The 15,809-nt window shown below is 33.9% G+C and overlaps 1 non-coding gene across 1 annotated transcript; it reads left to right on the top strand.

The window, feature by feature from the left end:
- Nucleotides 1–3,592: 3,592 nt before the first annotated feature.
- LOC111759498 (U6 spliceosomal RNA) lies at nucleotides 3,593–3,699 on the top strand. The gene has a single exon (XR_002793466.1). It is a non-coding gene; the product is annotated as a U6 spliceosomal RNA (small nuclear RNA).
- The last annotated feature ends 12,110 nt before the right edge of the window (nucleotides 3,700–15,809 follow it).

The raw sequence follows: 15,809 nt of genomic DNA, 5'->3' as shown, positions 1-15,809 counted from the left end.
GGTATTATTAATTAAACATAATTTGAATATTGTGGAGGAAAGAAGTAATAATGAAAACAGGACATAGGAGGGGGACTTTTGGGGTGCTGATAATCACAAATAACCTTCATTATTGATCTCAGATTTCTGATGCATCAGCATGATTTATTATTAGTATTTAGAAGTTCCCAGAAAAGTGTCATGCTAGAGGTCTACCAAAGCCCACATCTACGTCTACTATTCTTGCATCTTCTAAGAGGGTTGTATATATCTCTTGCACTTGTTGACATCTAATCCTAGAACCCTGCTGTGAGGAATTCTTGAAAATTTAGTTCCCCATCTTCCAGTCCTTCTGATATAGGGGAGAGCATGAAAAGGAGTTGGAGGGAAATGGTATTGAATAGTCACATGAAAATTGATCTTACCTGATTATTAATTTTGTTAGAAAACTCAAACCAGGCAAAAATGCCGGATGGAAGGTGAGGCAAAGAATTTGAGGGTTTATGCAAGGGATAAAGATGAGTGTGTGATTTGCCTTAGAAACTAATTTAGGAAAGGAGGTAAGTGAGGAATACAGAGGGATTATTTTACAATGTGGCATCAATGGCCATTGGATTGGAGGTCTTAAAAGTGTTGATAAAATTGGAAATGTGTATGTGAGTGCTGGCAAGATAGGAAATGGGATCTAATGAGTGGGATACTATATATCTAGGTTCTGGAGATTTAGTCTAGGGAAATGGCAATATATAATGTAGTACCTTCAAGATAGCCATATAATAGTGCATGGTTATCCTGGTGTGTTGACTCTCTTTTGAGTCTAGATCTTTCAGCCACCTAGATTAGGGAAGGGGGTTGTATATGTGGATAGCTTGCTAGGGATCCATCGTGGTTGGAGGGCAAAGTCCTCACTTGTAATAAAGAGTGCTTTCCTTCTTTTAACTGCAGCCCCACAGCCCAAAAGTATTTACCAGAAAGAAAAATTTATTTTTATCCTGTACATAAGTTTATTGTGTAGTTACAAAAGAAATAAACAGACATCGGTAGCTGGCAAACCTCTTATAAACAAATACAAATTAAAAATACAAACGTGTGCTGATCATGTAGTGCCTCCAACAGCACTTGCTACATCATAGCTGCCAACAAATATTTGCGTAATGAAAGCATGAATTCATAATCTATTCTATTTAGGTATACCAAATGGAATACCAAAATGGAATTAAAAATGAAGAAATCCCCCAAAGAGAAAAGTAATAGATCAATAAGAATTGTTCTTATTGTCCCAAAATCAATGAAGAAGAGATAGATGTAAAGGGAGACAATGTATTAATTGATCTCTGATCATCTATCTTGTTTTCTAGGTTTTGGGGATGTGTTTTTATCCATCTTGTGGGTTTTTTTTTTTCTGTAATCAATAATCTTACTCTGTTAAGGATTGAAGCTACAGGAGAAATCAGTGTTTTTTAGTTGTAACATGGTAAATGATTTTTCCTGTTTGGATTACATCTTAATTATAAAGGGCATTCATGATTGCTTCTCTCCAAATGTAGGATTAATCAATGGGCAAACATCAAGAAATGTTTTCAATGAAGTGCTATCACACATGAACAGCAAAATAGCCTAACAATCGTTTTTATAGTAAATACATTATGTCTTGAATTTGAATAGTGAAATATTACTGATCCTTCCTTGTAAATTATTTTCAGTTTGCAAGGTTATGTTACTTGTTAGTTGATGTATACCTCAAGCACTTTGATACAATGTTAATTTCAATGCATCTGTTGCTTAATATTTTTCTACTTCTGGGAAATGGTAAAAACATTTCAACAATTATTAAATCTTTTCTGTGCATATCAGATTGTGTGCATTAAATTAAAACCTGATTGAATTATCTCAAATTGCCTTATTTTTAACACAGTGTTGAAAAAAAATTAATGAACATTGAATACTCCCTATATTCTATTCCCTTGCTAGACTCTAGAATTTCAGAGATAAAAGACTCTTGTCTGTTGCCTTTAATAATTAACATATTTGTCTAGTACTTTTTAAAGTTTGAATTATCTTTATTTGGATTAGTAGGGACTGAATACAAAAGCCTTATTTTGAAAACACACTAAAAGCAATGAATGATTTTTTTAATCAACTTACAGAAGTTGTTCACTCTACTGAAATAAGTAACACATTTTTTTTTGTCTCAAAAGATGTTTTGATTTGAATCCCCATGTGCCTTTATATCAGGCCTTTACTGAATAAACAAAAAGACTAGGAAAACAAAAAAGAAGGCTTACACAAAACTGTATTGTACAGCATCATATAAATAGAGAACTTATTGCAGTGAGTTATTTAGACACAGCTAGGCTATATTATGTATAATTTCAAGCATTAAGCAACTGTAAGGCAGATTTCAAATGTTTATAAATAAAAATTACTGTGTAGGATGATAATTAAAATATAAGTAAACCATAATCTTTCCTTTGGAAATGTATTTTCTAGACAACATTGCACACTTAAATTTTAGATTTTAACCCAAATTACATTTTCTGTTTTCCCGAATATCTTTCTGACGGCCCTGGAACAAGTGTAGGGTAGATCCTCCAGGGTAAAAGCAAAATGCAGGGATGAGTTCAAGAGTATATTGCCACACTTCCTTGGAACTGATCCCCAAAGATGAATGTGGGCACTAGTGTGTCATCACAGGGACATTTTCTTCAGCTCCTCGAAGCTTATCCTGTTGGCATGTGAGATGACAGGGACAACTCCCCATACAGGCCCAGTTGTCCGTTCATTAACAAACAGAACTACTTTCATTAAGGATCAGCCACACTACTTCCTGGAGAACTTGTGTGATTGTCAACATTCCAGTAGAATCATTGCCTTTATTTGTGGCTCCTGGGTGACCTTTTCAAATTGTAATTCCATGCTACTACTTAATTTCCCCATTGGTGATGTATATGAAAGTATGTCCTGACCTTGGGTTTTCCCCACTCAGATTTTATACATAAAAACAGGCAGTGCTTTCTGCTTTTCAGAGGAGAAACAATAAAATACATTTATGTGCTCTATATTGTAGGATATTAATGTGATATATGCCGAGCCAGATACTCTCAAGGCCTATACTATAGCTCGTTTTAAGGAAGTACCTTTGGAAGCTGTTGAGTTTTTAGTTCACCTGATCAACTGAATATTGCCTAACTGAAATACAGGAAAGAGGAAGAGGAGCCTGGCAGGACTGGAATATCTGCAATACTACCGATTTCAGTTCATTTAATTATTACAACTTTTTGAAATAGGAATAATTATCCTTATTTTATTGATAAGGAAACTAAAAATTATGTCAGTTACAGGTCAAGCTACAGCTAACACTGCTTTGGAGAAAGCTTTCAAATCCAGCAATCTCTTTCATTAAAGTTCTTTCTGTTCTATTATACTATCTTGACTCATTATAACCGCTAAATGCATCAGATATGTAGAATTTCTGCTGGAATGTTAGAATATTTTTTTTCACAGAAAAACAATTTCAAATATATCAAAACATATTTTTATATGCCTTACTTACATTGTTTACTTCCAATTATAGAGAATTGGTTAGTAGTGATTTTGGTCTAAAAATATTTCTGTGCTTGCTTTTGCAGCACCTATACTTAATTTGGAACATTATAGAGAAGATTTGCATGGCCCTTGTGCAAGGATGGCTAGCAAATTTGTGAAGCATTCCATATTTTTTAATGAAAAAAAAACACAAAAATAATTCTGTTAACACTGAAGCAAGGGTTTGTTTCTGCAAAGTAGATTTGGCAATGAAATATTCTAAATTTTTGGACCAAATCAGTGAATTAATTGGAAAGTTAAGTTTTGAAACCTTCTTATTTGATACCCAAGGAGCTAAGTTTTTTCTTGCTCATATCCTCAGGTAGTCCCATATGGGAATCATTTATAAGATTTGGAAATCTTCCATATTAAAATGTGGAAAGAGAAATATGATTACTAACCCAACAAACAAAATGCTTATAAACAGTAATATATGTGATGGAGTATTAAATAAACATTCTGAATGTGATATAAGTGCTTAGAGTCTCTCTACGGCTAGGTTGGATGAAAGGTAACAGGTGTGTGACAATGTTAAGAACATGAAATAATTATAAAGCTGAAATTATGTATTGGTAGTCAAATGTCTATTGACTTGATTTCAAGATTGTAAAACAATGCTTTCCCCCTAAGATATCTCACCAGCAAGACTAACAAAGTCTTTCATTCTTGAGCTCACTGCTTTTGCCTTAGGCTATTAAGAAGTTCAGTTAATGTGCAAATTTGTCATCTAAATAGAACAACAAATTAGGTTTTGTATTATTCATTAATATGGTAGTATAAATTAGTGTAATAGCTTGTATAGTCAGTCACTTAGCCAGTAAATTTTAATGGGAGAATGGTTGAAGGCTAAGCCAGGTACAGTGTACTGTAAGAGTGTATGAGCAGAAAGACAGTATCTTAGTTTGCCAGAGCTGCTATCACAAATACTACACCATGGGTTCGACTAAACAACCAGCACTGAGTGCCTCATGGTTTCAGAGGCCAGAAGTCCAACATCAAGATACGTTCTCCTGGAAGACTGTGATGCTAGCTGATGATCCTTGGGGTTCCTTGGCTTTCCCACCACATACTGATGTCCTCTCCTTTCTTTTCCAGGTTCCCACTGATTTCCTGCTTCTGGTTCTTTATAAAGCTTCCATCAATCCAAATTGAGACCCATCTTGATTTGCTTCATCACACCTTAAATAAAAATAACATCTTCAAAATGTCCTATTTACAATCGGTTCAAACCCACAGATGTGTGGATTAAGAATTAGAAGATGTCTAAATTGGGGTATATTTTTCAAGCTACCATAAAAAGGGAATGTTAAAGGAAGAAATAGGCATGCAGAGAAAGATACAACCCACAGAAAAGAAAGATTATGTGCTTTAACCTGGAACTGGAACCACATAAAAGTGTGACAAGGAATGTGAGCAAGTTTGCCATTCATAAAGTGAAGGTACATGCACAGAAGAGCCCAAAGGCGCTAATCATCTCTCAGGTGCGTAGTGGGCATTTAGTTCATAACATCAAGCCTTATATGATTGCACACCTGATTTAAGCTATGTCATGCTTTGCTAAATAAAAGCATTTTTAGAGTAAACTTAAGTTATGTACATATCCCAGTTTTTTTAGGACATTTTTTTGTATGCCCCTTTTGTCTCCTAGTTAATACAGATTGAGGCATATGAAATTTCAATATTTGACCATTTTTGACATTCAAATATATCAATTTTTATATGGTTAACTTAATATTAATATATTTTCTTTTATTCTCAAGAGTGTTTGACTTTGAATGAGACATTTTATGGTCTCTCTCAGTAAATAGCTGTGGTAGTATTATTTGCCCATGATTGTCTGGTAGTAATTTTCTTTTTTTCTTTTTAATTGGTAGCCATAATTTTTCACACTTAGAAACATATTTTTCTTCTTAAAATACACACACACATACACACAGACACAATTATATTGAAAATTCATACTAAGAATGAGTCAAATGATTCTCCCACATAATAGAAACACTTCAGGTCAGAAAAAAAATTAATAAATTTACTTAAAAGAATACCATTTTAACTTGCCATTTATAAATACTTCATAATATTTATCTGTCTTTATAAGGGAGAAAATGAAAATGTTATAAATGAAAATTTGTTTCACTGTGTCCATAGTGGAAAGTGATTATATGTCTTGCCTAAGAGACATGTAAAGATTTCATTCTCCCTCCTATTACATGATAAAACTGCTTCTAACTAAATTTTCTAGACATTCAATCCTATCCTAGTACTGCGACACAGACAAGCAATAATTTACTTTGTCAGATGGCTAGCAGCCGAAACCAATTATGTGGCAATGCAGACATGTACTACCTCATAAGGAAAGTGGAAACTTGCCTAATAAAATTTTTAAAAATCAGTTTTACAGTCATGATAAATAAAGACTAATGCTTTATAGTGCTTTTTTCTTAGTTATTCATTCTTTCTGATTGGGAATAATAGGTGATCTAAACTAGAATGCCTGAAATTGAATTACCAAGTCCCAATGACATTGAATCCATCGTTTGCTTCTATTATTGCTATTTCTGACATTATCTAATGTATTTTTTACATTTATCTTTCTCTGCCCTTTATTTATCATCAAATATGTCAGCAAGGCCAGAGAACTGCTTTTGAGTTTACTTTAATGCCAAAGTTTCTTTGCTTACATAGTATTAATTGTTTTTCCAAGAGCTTTTGTTCTTTACTTATTTGACTAATCATTGTGCTGCTGACCCAGCAAAAAATAGTGAGAGGGTCCACTGACAATTCTCTGCTGCAAGGAACACTCATACCCTTGAAAAATTCCCAAAATATAGGCATTTGTAAAGAAATTGCTCAATTACAGTCACCCACTTTTTGGGAGTTGCTTAAATTGTACATTTTAAAATCCCTAGCCAAGCTTATCAGGCAATTGCCTTTTATTAGAGATGAAGTTGAACATATCTTAGCGCCTAGATAGTCTTTCCAAATTTAATGATCATCAGACTAACAAAATTAATTTGCTTAAACTTATTTTGACTTGTTTTCTGATTTGAAATTATTTTTCATAAATTCACCTAGAAATCCTAAATGCAGAAATGAATGCCGTATAAGTCTTATCTGCCCAAATAGAATAGATAGCAAACACATACACACAGAAAGTTAAATGCCAAACCTGGAATGGAACTATATTATATATAGATGGCATTAGACTTTGATGTAATTGGGTAATAAAGAACTATTTGTGTTTCCACATGCAGATGGCATTATTCCTTTTTAAAGCAAAACAACCATTAGGAACCACTCTATATAATTAAGTCACTGGTTCATGTAAAGTCCACAAGGAAGGGAATCCTAATTCACTTCATAAGGATTATCAAGAATGGAATGCAATATGAGGGAATGCAAAATTCATTATGCATGTAATGAAAATATCATAGTTTTAGATTGCTAAATCACTCTAGTAGAAGAGGTTGTTATGGAAGCAAAGGAGAAACAGTGTAGTTGAAATGTGGGTAGTTTATCATTCTTACCTTTATTTTTACATTCCACTCGCACACATTCTAGTGTCTTCTCCATCTCTAAAATAAGATTTCAACCCTCCACTCACATTGCTTTTTGTCTGCAAAGCCCACTCTAAGTTGATCCTAATTTCTTTTATCTTTAATTAATGGATGCCTTCATGTTACACCTATTTTCAATAGTGCCCTATGCCTGCCAAGCAGGTGTTGAGATGCTGAGAAGAGAAAGACACTGTCCTTCCCATGTAGGAAGCCCATAGTCTCATAGTGGAAGCCAACATGTAACCCAATAATGAGAAATATGTGAAATATAGGATGAAAGTACAGCTTGCTTGGGCGGCAGTGTGTGCTGATTAAGAACAGTGAAACAATATTGGATCTGAGTTCAAATGGTCCTACTTTCTCCTTGGAATTTTGGCCAGTTCCAAAGCCTGTCTGATGCTCCATTTCTGATATGCAAGATGGGAGTAATAATTCCCATCTTACTGTATTGGTGTAATGTAGATAACAGACACTAAGAAACAAATGCCAACTAGTTCATATTAAGGTGAGACTTGGTCCTGGCATGTAAGGGAACAGTTGTGAATTTTTCTTGTATTTATTAGAAATTCTTCAAATATTTTAAACAAAAGGATGACAGGATCAGAGTGATGCCTTAGAAAGATTAGTCTGGCAATAGTGAACAAGAGAGCTGAGAGAGGGGAAAAGCCTGGAGATCAGAGACAAGTTAAACAACCATTGAAATAGTTAAGGCACAAAATTAAAAGGACCTGAAAATAGGGAGTATCAGGCATCCCAAGTGACTAGATTGATAAAATGGAAACAATTCTGCAAGGGAGAGGAATGGCTCCTCTCCTTCAGGGAGAGAAACTAGCATTATTTTACACCTGTCCCTACACACTAAATTAGACATTGAGGTGTTTTAACTCACTTAAATAATTCAACAATTCTATGAGGTATGCACTGTTTCCTCACTTTTTATATGAGAAAACATTAGAAAGTTTAATTAAATTGCCTAAGGATCTACAGGTAAAAAGCACTCATAATTGATTCAGATCTTGGCGTTTTGCTGCTAGAATATTGAGCCACCCATTAACCTGCCTCAGGGAGTGACAGTGACCACAAAATTGGAAAGTGATGGTGATAAAGAGAATAGTAGCAATAAAGCAAGAGAGACTATGTTGGGGGGAATGGAAAAAAATTCCCAGAGGTTTTCCAAAGAAACAGAACCAATAGGATTTGCATACATACACGCATACATATATAGAGGTTTATTTTAAAGAATTGGCTCAGAGAATTCTGGGGTATGGCAAGTCTGAAATATGTAGCTCTCTCCATCAGGCTGGAAATTCCAGTAAAAACTAATTAGTCTTGAGGCAGTATTTATTTTTCCTCTGGAAATTTCAGGGCCTGCAAGTGACTTGATGAGGACCAACTAATTTATTGAGGGTAATGTCCTTTACTTTAAGTCAACTGATCACAGAAGCACACAACAAATTCCATCACAGCAACATCTAGGCTAGTGTTTGACCAAATGACTGGACACCATAGCCTAAACAACTTGACACATGAAATCAACCAATACACCATCAAGTTTCAACCACTCTAATACTCATGATTGGAAAACACACAGTTCAAGTATTATCAAACGCTTGTCTCTCTCCCTCTTCTCCCACTCTGTTCTTCCACCTCCACATGTACATGCCATGCCCTGTGTTCTTGCTTCACTCTAGTCTATTTGGGGAGTAAGGTCAAGGAAGGATACTAAAAACGTTCTTCAGATTTATAATTAATCAAGAGTTCTCTCAATTTCCATTCATTTTTAAGTCTAATATGCTTATTGGTGAGTTAGTCTCAATCACTAATTAATAGCAGTAGTATTGTTATTTTTTTGCACAATATTTTGTGCATGATTTTTAGTTTTCACCCCATGGTTCATAAATGGTCTTTTGGTTTAAAAAGATGAAAATATCTTGAAACATTGATGATCTATCAAATGATCTGTCAAATGTCCAGGGAAGCCCATCATTTTTTACTATAATACATAGGTCAAATATATATCATCTGAATCATCTAATTGAATCATTTGTTAACTCACCTTGTTCTCCAGGAAAGCTTCAGTGAAAGCAGTTCAGGAAAGTCCATGTTTCTAAATAACAACTAGGAGAACTAGTAAACCATAATGAGAAAATGAGATTGAAAAGTTTACAAATTAAATTGAAAAATATCTAACATTTAAGGCTGCTTCTACTCCATAGAATATTAATCATAGTCACATTTTGTGTATTTGCCTGATATTTGTATAATTCTCTCAATCAGTAACACACACAAAAAAATCACCTGAATAAAAAACATGGACATTTTATGAAGTCACAGGTAAGAGTAGAATAAAACATTGCCCTAAGTCCAGCACAGTGCTTCACCAGCTAGCTATCTTAACAAAACTCTGCTTTTCTAAAAGGAAAGCCTAAATTAACAGCTATTAAGTAAAGAAAAAAAAAAGCAAAAAGAACATGGAAAGGAAAGGAAGACAATTTGACTGAAAGAAATAAGAAGTCATCTAGCTGTTTGTTTTGCTTTTAGGTAGGGCCATTCCTATACCATCCCAGATAGAGGGCAATGCATTTTAAATGTATAAGGGATTACATTTCACAACCTTCCTATAGTAATAGGACCTCTTAAGAAAAAAAAAATTATTGTTGTTATTCTAAACCTTTCTTATTGTACCTTGGATCCACCTCTTCCATTTTCTTCTAGTTGCCATTTTTATGTAATAATTTGCATAGGCTTAAACAGTAAGGAGACAAACATATTTCTAGAACTAATGTTAAAGTATTTTCTAGTTTCCTTTCCTCATCTGCTAAAACAATAAGACTATGAGTTCTATTTTGTAGTTAATATGTTATATTCTTTACATTTGATTCTCATTCTTCGATGTTTTGGAGTGTGATATAAATTTTTGCCCCTTAGTAGTTCTTATTTAAGCTATATCTGGTTCTTACATGAGGGTATGTTTTTGAAAGGGGCTTTCATCAACAAAATAAGTGTTTATGTCTGAATCATCTCTGAGTGTTTTTAGAGAAAAACAACATTGGAGAAATACGGATGAATAAAAATAGGGATAGGTAGTTAAAATTGTAATTTTAGGAAGCAGGAAATGTCTTAACAGAACCAGCTATCTTCTTATAGAAGAGCAAAGCTAAAAGAATGAATGAAAATCCTCCAGAAAGATAAAGAGATACCTGAAAACTTTACAGTCCAGATGCAGACCAAAGAATATGTTGGCTATATCTTAAAGCTTTATGGCTTATATAATTTGATATGTCTTGACATTTGTCAGTTTTTTTTTTCACATTAATGTCTCTGCAAATAAGTGGGAGTCTTGTTTTTATAAGTCAGTACCTTAAGCTCTGTTCCTGTATATATATATTCATCCCGGCTACCTTTCCTTTATGCTAGCATACTGATATAGATATAATAGCAAAATTTTAAACAAAGTTTTAGCAATATGGCTAAGCAAATTTTATTTAATCACTATAAATTATTAAAACAATGGTTTTAAAGACCACATATTAAAATGTTGATTACATAATGTTGGAGGAGAGTAAGGACAAAAGTTTGTAGTTACATTTTAACTATTTTACTATTAAAAAAATAATAGCTATTTGAAAAAGGATTTGAACCCATATGGCAAAATGATAAAGTTTGCCTAGTGGGATAGGGTAATTAAAGACTATTTCCTTCTTTTCTTTTCCAAATGTGCTATACATCATGACTATATTGCTCCTATTATTTTATAATTTAAAGTGATTTTTTATAAGAATTATTTCTCACTCACCCACTCAAGTGAGGAGAAAAAGAGGTGGAGGCAATTAAGTAATTCTGCCAGAAAGGACAAGATTTAAAATGAGCCTTAAGGCAGTTAATCAAAACTGGAAAAAGCATCAGTAGGAAAAAGAACAGCAAGGGGACAGAGGTGCAAGTCATGAAGTGTATGTGTCCAGGAGACAAGCAAAGCCTGATGGGGTGCATGTGGCGGAGTGATGAGCAGTGGGAACAGAAGCAGGTTGGGCTCAAATGTGAAAGCTGTGTTTGCCATCCTTGGAGTCTGGGGCCTTTGAAGATTTTTATACCAGGAATGTGACTCAAAAAAAGCAAACATTCTAGAAAGGTAAGTGTTGTGGATTCTGGAGAATGGCCAGAAGAGGATTAAGTAAGACTTGGACTCAGGGAGACTACTTAGGTATTCAGATATGGGTATGGTAGATTCATTTCCAAAAACATAAGCAATTTGTTTATAAATATGCTAAGAGAAAATGATTTGATGAAAATTAAAATCAGTTTCTTTCTTCTCTTTCTCTGAACTCATTTAAATTCATTTTAAAATCGTGCTTATATTCATGGATAGACCATTTGTAAAATCTTTTCAGCTGCCTTTAAAGTATATTGGTCATTAAGAAAACTATGGATGGAGTTGAGTTTATAGTATCTTAATTATGAACTGTGCTACTATTTTCAAAACCAGTTTCCACAGATGAATTCTATGAAAACCACATGAAAACTTGCTTAGATGTTTTCTTGACTAAGTTTACATTTCCCAGGACATTTCTCAAAATCAAGCTCAATAATTTGAAAGCCATCTGTTCCTTAGACTAAAATAATACAGCCAAAATGAGGATTTGAGAATAAACCTATATTCTCCCTATAGGAAAGAGAAAAATGAAAAATGTTGTGGAATTCCACTGAAACATTGAGAACACTTACTTCTGACAAAGAATGTAATGGGAGAATCACAACATATATGTCCACAATCACATACATTAATCAAGATATCATTCCAGGTTGTGTTTAATGTAAGAAGCAACTTGCACTCTTTGACCAAATATATTTATTTTACAACTGTCAAGAAATACTGGGGCATAAAATACACAAAGGAAAAAACTTTGATGACATGGGTCAAGTAATTTTGAAAACTGTGTAAATTTAAAGAATACCCTTACTAGCAAACTTTATAGATTTAATTATTTTCCTATAGGTAATAAGAAAGTATATTTTGGAATGAAATAGGCCTGAAAAATTGAAAGCCTGTTAAGAAAAATAATGATTATATGTTACTAAAATGATGGGTGGTTTTTCACGAATGAAGTGAGTACAAAGGATTCTCAGAGGGTCTGAGAATTCTTATAGGATTCAAGCATCTTTCATCACCTTCCATTTGCTTGCACAGTGAGTCATTAATCAGTACTGCAGCTTGAAAATCCAGCTATTTAAGAGAATGCTTCTCTGGACATTCAATGAAAGAAGATTCTAAATGCATTTGTAAAACTAATGGCGAATTTTGTGTCCAACAAAATTGCTGCACAGCTATAATATATATTTTTCTCTTTAAATAATAAGTAGCACCTAAAACAAGAAATTCTCTTTTCAACACTGAACCTCTGCGTGGACACAAAAATTAATTCATTAATTTAACAGGTTTATTGAATAACTATTATGTGCCAGGCATTATTCTAGGCCCCACACATACAGAGATGAACAAGATAAATACTCTTGGAGTCTACATTCCAGTACAGGAGTGGAGATCAATCATGGATACATAAGTACACAAATACAATAATTTCCAAATTAATCACTATAAGGAAGAAATTTGGTGGAGATAGGTATGATTGGATGGAAGGGAGGAAGAAGTTGTTTTGAAGATGCTGGCCAGAAAAGATCTCTGAGAAAGTCACAGTTTCTAAAGACACTTGTTAAATAGACCTAAACAAACAAAATACCTCTCGGAGACTAGATGTTAAAAGACTAGATGTAAAAGAAGAATGAGTGACACATAGGTTTCTGGCTTAAATAATTGGGTAGAGTATTATGCCATACATCAAGTTAGGAAATTTATGAAGCAAAGCCAGTTTAGTAGACGTTAATAAGTTGGGTTATAGGCACACCCCTAACATTCACAGAACCTAGGGCAAGAGCACAAATAAAGGTTCACATGCCATCTTTGTAAATATTTTTATATAGTAAACTAAAAAACTGTTATAATATATATGCTCTAAATCCGACCTTGAAAAAAATGCCTTCTAAAGAGAAAATTTTGATTTCTTTTCTTTTTTTTTACCTTTATTTCCTTTTCTGAGATATATTTTTGAATGTTTTAATTACTATCATGATGTCATGTTGTACTCACTCAGTGATTTAAATGCTTAAAAATAAAATATAATTCTATTCAAATTGTATACCATATGAATATATCTTCATTGAAAAATGTAAATTAAAATAAATGCAAACCATATTGTTATTTTCAAAAATAATCAAACTTATTAAAACTAAAGTTAAAATATAAAATATAACTAGTAGAGATCAAATTTTAAAATAAAATTATTAAACTTTTGTGAAAATTCCAATTATAGCATGGTATGTTCATCTAGCTTTCAATAACAACTGGTATTATGTTTCATGCATATTATTTACAACTACATATAGATAATTCCCCAGTCCCATATGTAACTGTTTCAAATATCATTTCAAATCAGAACTTTCAGAATGGGATGGGGAACAAAAATATACTTAGCAATACTGTGGAATGCTATTTCTTTAGGTATTGATAACAATCTTTTCTCTTATCCAACTGCTGTAGTGAGAAAGAGACACTACTCCAGACAAGGAGCATTTGAACTGCATTCTGATGCAGTTGCCTGTTGTTTTGACGATACAGGATGCAAGAATTAGAGATGCAAGCCTCTGGTTTGTGAACAGTCTTAGTTAGAGTGCTGGCAGTTGTGCTATACCAGCAATAAGCACCTAATCCCAAGGGAAAAAGTTACCCTTGTCTTTTTGGGGGATACTGTGGGTGTGTGTGAGACAGTGAGAGGAAGAGGGGGAGAGAGAGAGAGAGAATGGGGAAAGGGTAAACTGGAAAGGGGAAAGGGTTGAGGTATTTTAAAACGCAGGACCCAGTACAAAATCTTCTCTGGCATGAATGTAAAGATAGTATGGTTTTAAGTTTCTGTAATATCTGGCTAGAAGTTCTAGAAAGAATTAGTTCTTAGGCAGAGGTGTGAGTTGAGGATAGTATGTTTATAGTGACTGAGGACTTGAGTAAAAAGGAAATCACTCAGAGAATTTTGGAATGAGAATTTAGTGAATGAAGGAACACTAGGGAACAAGAAATATCAAGAAAAGCCCACAGCGGTAGAAACTTGCAAAAGAGTAGCAAAAGAGCTACTACAAAGGTATCAATAAAAATGTAGAGAGGAATTTGTTAAGGGTGAGAGTTTCAAAAAGGAAAGGATTGAAATGTATTTATCATTTAGATTACAGCTATGTATGGATATGTATATCATTGGTAAATCTTAGTTTTGACTAATTTTGTATTACTATCTTTTGAATCTTGGGTTTAAATCAGGCTAAATTTTAAAGATTTTAGGTCTGGAGAAGTTTGGGTAAGAGTGGTAGGAAGGATTAAAGTTGTTTAGGGGATAAGTTATTAATGTAAAAGATTTCTGGTCAATATATGAAAATGAGTGAAAAAGGACAGATATCTTTATTACTTCTTTTTTATCATCAAAAAATCTAGTGATAAGGAACTGACTAGACTTTGATTATAGAAAGGATACATAATAATATTATAGGAATCTGGAGTATCCCAATAACAGAAGCACTAATTTCCCTCTAAGTGAAACAAGATGACAGCATTTATCTGTAGTCAGGCACTCATGATATCAAAGTATGTATACCAGGTGGTTCCAGGAAGATGGTGTTGGAGTAGATAGGCAGGGCTCAGCTCTCTTGAAAAAACAGTGGAGGAGGGGCAGAAAATGTCTGAAGGAGCAACTTTGGGGATTTGCAGACTAGGAGAGTGCTATAAACATGGTCCTGGAGGGAGTGGGGACAAAGAGATAAAGTGGCCGAAAGAGAAAATCTTGAGTACTAGCCTCTCTGTGAACAGTGCCCAACTCCCCATCCTCAAGGCAAACAGCCTTGGTAAAACCTGTGGCTGATGCTGGTCAATTGAGCGGGAAACAAATATTGCTATCTGGAAACAGAGGATGGATAGGACCACATGTGATTTTTCTTTGGTGAGTTTAAGCAGCAGGGCCCGGCTTTGAATCATTATGGTGCTAACCAGCTCAAAAACCCAAGCCAGTAGAGGTTGACAGTGACACCTTCATGGAAATGTAACCAAAGAGTGTCATTTGCTGGCAAGCCAGGTAAGTGAAGGAAAACAAGAATTTTTGTAGTCTCTGTTGTCCCTATCCTCAAGCCCCTTTGGATCTGGTCTGGAACCCATTAGGAGGTCCCTGGCCATAATTTGATAACTTAAACATGACAATTTTTAAGTTTTAGAAAAAGTTGAACCAAAATTTTAAAAAGGCAAGAGGGAGAAATTGACCATCAAAGTAAATTCACTAACATAATCAGATGCTTAGAAATCAGCAAAATATTACAAGCCATGCTAAGAAACAGGAAGATATGGCCCAGCCAAAGGAACAAATTAAAAGTCCTGATGAGACACAAGATTTAAAATAACTAATCAATTCTTCTAAATAATATCAGAGGGTTGAAGAAAAGTATGTCTAAAGAGATATTAAGAAGACAGTGGCTGAGAATAAAGAATTTGAAAGCTTGCAAAGAAAAGTAACAAAGCTTATGGGAATAAAAGACACAATGGATGAAATTAAAATTAAATTATAAGGAAATGAATGTGGCTCAAACACTTGGGCACCCACCTAC

This window comes from Dasypus novemcinctus, chromosome 14 (genome assembly GCF_030445035.2).
Source record: "Dasypus novemcinctus isolate mDasNov1 chromosome 14, mDasNov1.1.hap2, whole genome shotgun sequence".
Taxonomy (NCBI): domain Eukaryota; kingdom Metazoa; phylum Chordata; class Mammalia; order Cingulata; family Dasypodidae; genus Dasypus; species Dasypus novemcinctus.
The sequence above is the reverse complement of the archived record's forward strand: the minus strand, read 5'-3'. Positions and strand labels throughout refer to the sequence as shown.